The sequence below is a fragment of the Nelumbo lutea genome, chromosome 1, assembly GCF_056320005.1.
Source record: "Nelumbo lutea isolate HS-2025 chromosome 1, American lotus-T2T, whole genome shotgun sequence".
In the NCBI taxonomy this organism is placed as follows: Eukaryota; Viridiplantae; Streptophyta; class Magnoliopsida; order Proteales; family Nelumbonaceae; genus Nelumbo; species Nelumbo lutea.
Genome location: NC_142684.1, coordinates 126,875,677 through 126,880,802, shown reverse-complemented (window position 1 = coordinate 126,880,802; position 5,126 = coordinate 126,875,677). Strand labels below are relative to the sequence as shown.

Here is a 5,126-nt window from a genome sequence, read left to right as displayed (position 1 = left end):
TACCTTGGTGGACTCGTCATTTGACCTGCTCCTAGGCGGCCTGTAACTCAGAGGATGGTGGAGCTCTCTGGTGTAGTGCAACCCGACTACCCTCTACGTGAGGTGATCTCCTCTCCTTTGTAGGCAGCAGGAGCTGAGGGACCTGCGAGAACTCCATCTTTTCCTCCTCTTTGTAAGCGGCGGGAGCTGAGAAACCTGCGAGAACTGAACCAGGGGGCCCGGGGGTATTTACCCGGCGGGGACTCTCCGATGCCTAAGTTAGCACTCTGATTGTAGAGAGCTTGAAGATGATATTAGAGGAATGAGAGAGCTAGAGAGCATGGATTACCTCCATTTTTTCATTCTCTCCCCCTCGGCTTTGGGGGTCGGAGTCCTTATACAGCGGTGCCCAGTCACATCAGGTGTAATCGCCACTGCCCTAGCCATTACTGCCAGGACTGAAGTGGTAGGTGCAGGCTGTTGCTGCAGGGTACGGACTCGTCAGGTGTGTCATGCTTTTCAGAGACGGCAGACGCGACGCTGCCTGGCAAGAGATATGGGCGTTGCCACCAGTTCTGTTAGGTATGGTTGTCAGGCAGGAGATTTTCCTGTGATATGCCAAATTGCTCTTCTGTACCGAGCTACCCTGCAAGTGGCAAGCTGCCTATGGCGACGAGCAACTTGGTGAGCTCCTTGGAGAGTTGCTGAGCTCCTTGGCGAGCTCCTTGGAGAGCTGCCTAGCTCCTTGGCGAGCTCTTTGGTGAGCTACCGAGCTCCTTGGCGAGCTCCTTGGTGAGCTACCGAGCTCCTTGGAGGTAACCGCCATGCACGTTGACCAACTTCCGGAACGTGGGCCGGCCTCCACGAATCGTGGGGTATGCATGCTGAGTTTATCGGTGGGCACGTCTTATGGGTTGCCAGGTCGGCCAGGCCGGGTTGTGTGCCAGGTTGATCCAGGTAGGCTAGGTCGGCCAGGTCGGATCATGTGCCGGGCTGATCCAGGTCGGCTAGGTCGGCCAGGTCGCACAGGCCACGCGTAGGCCGGCCAGGCCGGTTCCCGGGTGGGACACCAACTTGGTAAGTTGTTGCCTGGGTGTCGCCTAGTTGTCACGAGGTGTCACGTGTCATAATTTCACTGGAGGGCCAAATCTGCCCTCATCAATGATTTAAATATCATATTTTTATTAAATGCTGATAATAATTAATTCGAATCTGACTCATTTTAAAAAACCGAGGGTGGGACCATGTGTCTAAAAATCAATTACAAACTTAGACGAAGTGACCTTATCAGCTACCAGGTTAGGTCGGGTTGAGGCCAATCCTAGCTCAACCCTAAGTTCTAAACCCCCAATTTTAACCCAATTCAACCTTCAATCTGACATACCCAACCCTAACCCTAACTAAATTCCTTCAATCCCTGACCCAACCCAAAGTCAACTTTGGGTTGGGCCCCACTCAATCTTCTTCCCATCCCTTGAAGTCTCATAAAACTATTTAATCTCAAATCTTAACTCAATTTTCACTATATATTAATCCTAGGTTTTATTAGTATTTGTTTGGTGATGTTTTTATTAGTTATCTTTTAATACAAAATTCAAAAAAATAAGTGTTTGAAATGACTATAGTTTATTATGAGTTATGATTTTTGATAGATCTTTTATAGGTGGCAAACATTAGAGAGGAGATGAAGAATAAAATATCCAAAAAACATAAAATATGTTATTAAGGTTTTAGTCTTTTCACTTGGGATTAAGTGAAGTGATTATCTTAAAAGAAAGACATAATAGTATGTAGTGAGGGCTATAAAACTATCATACATCTAAACAAATCAATATATGATATATAATATATATTATATATTTATATATGACATATACTATTCGGTCGGGTTGCCTAAGGGGTCAACCCTAACCCAATCCAAAATAAAGTCGGGTTCATGAATTTCAATCCAAACCCTAACCCGAGCATCAACCCGACCCAACCCAACCCGACATTTTTGAGTTGGGTTCGGGCCAACTCGGCCTAAGTTGTAGTCTTATCAGCTACTGACTACTGGGCAAGGATTAAAATATTGATATGATACGTCTGATACAGGGCATATTGTATCTGTATCGGTAGCACCCGACATGGGATGCGTTATGTCTGGAGGTATATGTTGTTGTCCGATACGAACCGATACTCCACGTCGCTATGCACAATACACGAATGCGCGTGCACACACCTTTTCCTAAAAAAGAGTGTTGAGGTGATTCAAACCTGGGCAGATATTCTTAAGCCATGAAGCTATCCCAACACTTATGTGAATATATAAAATAAAATAACCTTTATTATTATTGTCAAAAGTCAACCCAAATACATATTAAATATTTATGTTTAACAACTTGAATTAAAAGAAAATCAAAATTATAATTTTATAAAATTATGGAATAAATAATATATCAAATCCATATTTGTTTCAAAAGATTATTTCAATTTCAAGAAATTTATACAAATATAATATTAATAATAAAAAATATATTTTAATACTTAAAATTTATAAATTTGCACATGACTTAGTCTACTAATATACATCTGTATCAAAAAAAAAATATTTTTAACTTTAGAAAAATTATAGAAATAAAAATATTAATAATAGAAAATTATAATATTAAATAGGATCTATCAAATCTACTAATCTACATTACTATACAAATATTTTTAATTTTAAAAATGTATGAAATAAAATATTAATAATGAAATAATCATTTTGGTAGTTAAAAATTATGAATTTTCCTATGATATTTATCTTAAATATTTTAATATATTTGATATAATTTAGGTTGTGATTATATATTTTATAAATTATTAATTGATATTTTAATTTACATTTGATAATTTAATATTCAATTGACTTTTTGTTAATGTAAAAATTTTAAAATAGTAAAATAGAGAATAACTAATATAATAATTAAAATATAATAGGAGCATATATTTTGCATTTTGGATTCTTGATTGATACATTATCAATAAAATTGTTTGATATCTATATTCTATTATATTAATTATAATATAATATTTCATATACATCATCAAAATATACATTATATACATATATATATATATATATATATTATTTATTGTTATTTCATCCTAAATTTAATATTATTAATATATTTATGAAATTATTTTATGTTCTATTCTACCTAAGCATTTTCATATTTTTCGTCCGTATTCATGCATTTTCCAAACTTCTCTTATCCTATAATTGTCAAAAAAACTCGTACCATACTTTAATCCTTGCTAGAGGGTCATCATGGGCATACAATAAAGATTTCGGGCGCGGTTTATGGAGGCAATGGGATGTATAAAAAGCTCTTGTGAATTGTGATGATCAGAAAGAAAAATGGCCACGGCTCTAACCTCCATGAACGGTCGAATCTATGGCGACATTGTACAAATTTCCGAACTCTGAAGCAAATTCATGGTTTTATGGTAGTCCACGGTTTCAACTCCAGCCGTTCCGCATTGAGTGAGCTTATCTACACCTGCGCCATTGCCCCCTCTGGGACCATGGATTACGCACACCAACTGTTCAAGCAGATTTCTGAACCGGACATCTTCATGTAGAACACAATGATTAGAGGCTCAGCTCAAAGTCCGTCTCCTTCAAATGCTATATCTATTTATACCAAAATGGAAGCGAGGGGTGTACGTCCCGATAACCTCATCTTTCCGTTTCTTCTCAAGGCCGGCACTAAACTTTCATGGGTTAAAATGGGCAATGGGGTTCATGGAAAGATTATCAAACTTGGGTTCGAGCACAATACTTTCGTGAGGAACACCCTTATTTACTTTCATGCTAACTGTGGAGATTTGGTTGTTGCTAGAATGCTTTTTGATGGATTGGCCAAACGGGATGTGGTCGCTTGGTCTGCCTTGACCGCTGGTTATGCTAGACGAGGTAATTTGGAGATGGCTCGTCAGCTTTTCGACGAAATCCCTGTTAAAGACTTGGTTCCGTGGATTGTGCGAAGAAACTTTTCGATCAAGTACCAGAGAGAGATGTAGTGACTTGGAATGCGATGATTGCGGGGTACGTACTATCTGGGTCCAATGACCAAGCTCTGGAAATGTTTGAAGAGATGCGACGAGCAGGAGAACAGCCTGATGAAGTGACCATGTTGAGCCTGTTATCTGCCTGTGCAGACTCTGGGGCTTTGGAGGCTGGCAAACAGATACACTCCTCTCTTTTGGAGATGGGTTCGGGACTAAGCATTGTTCTTGGAAATGCACTTATAGACATGTATGCCAAGTGTGGCGGCATTGAAAAGGCACTCGATGTGTTCAGAGGGATGAACAAAGGATGTCTCCACATGGAATTCCATAATTGGAGGTTTAGTCTTTCATGGTCACGCTGAGCAATCAATCTGTCCATTCAAGGAAATGCTCAGAGAGAAAATCAAATCAGGCCAAATGAGATCACTTTTGTTGGTGTCTTGGTTGCCTGTAGTCATGGTGGGATGGTTGATGAGGGTCGTCGATACTTCAATCTTATGAGGATTCAGTACGGCATTGAACCTAATATTAAGCATTATGGGTGTATGGTAGACATGCTAGGGCGTAGAGGACTATTGGATGAAGCTTTCAAATTTGTAGAAGTCATGGACGTTGAACCCAATGCCATTATTTGGAGGAATCTGCTCGGGGCTTGTAGAACTCATGGAAATATTGAATTAGGGGAGCGCGCAAATGAACGACTCCTTGCAATGAGACGGGACCAGAGTGGGGATTACGTACTACTTTCAAACATCTATGCTTCCATGGGTGAGTGGGATGGCGTGGAGAAGGTGAGGAAGTTGATAGATGACAGTGGGGTGAAGAAAGAACCTGGCTGTAGCTTGATTGAGGCCGATCACAAAGACCTCATGATTTTTTTGTTTGAATCAAAACCAATTTAAATCCAAGAAACAATTCTGTTTGATTAGTCTATGTAAGAAAACCATGCAAGCAAATGCCCTACAAACTCGGAAAACAGTTTTTGGCCTTTTCTATCTGCCTATGGTAAATAATGAGCCATGTATGTTTTGGATTATCCTTAAATTTGTTTTTATACATTATTTCATAATCATTTGGAATCATAAAATCTGTTGATGAATAAGATAATGATG

At 39.3% G+C, this 5,126-nt stretch overlaps 1 pseudogene; it reads left to right on the top strand.

The window, feature by feature from the left end:
• The first annotated feature begins 3,191 nt into the window (after window positions 1-3,191).
• Window positions 3,192-5,126, top strand: LOC148877419 (pentatricopeptide repeat-containing protein At5g15300 pseudogene; annotated as a pseudogene).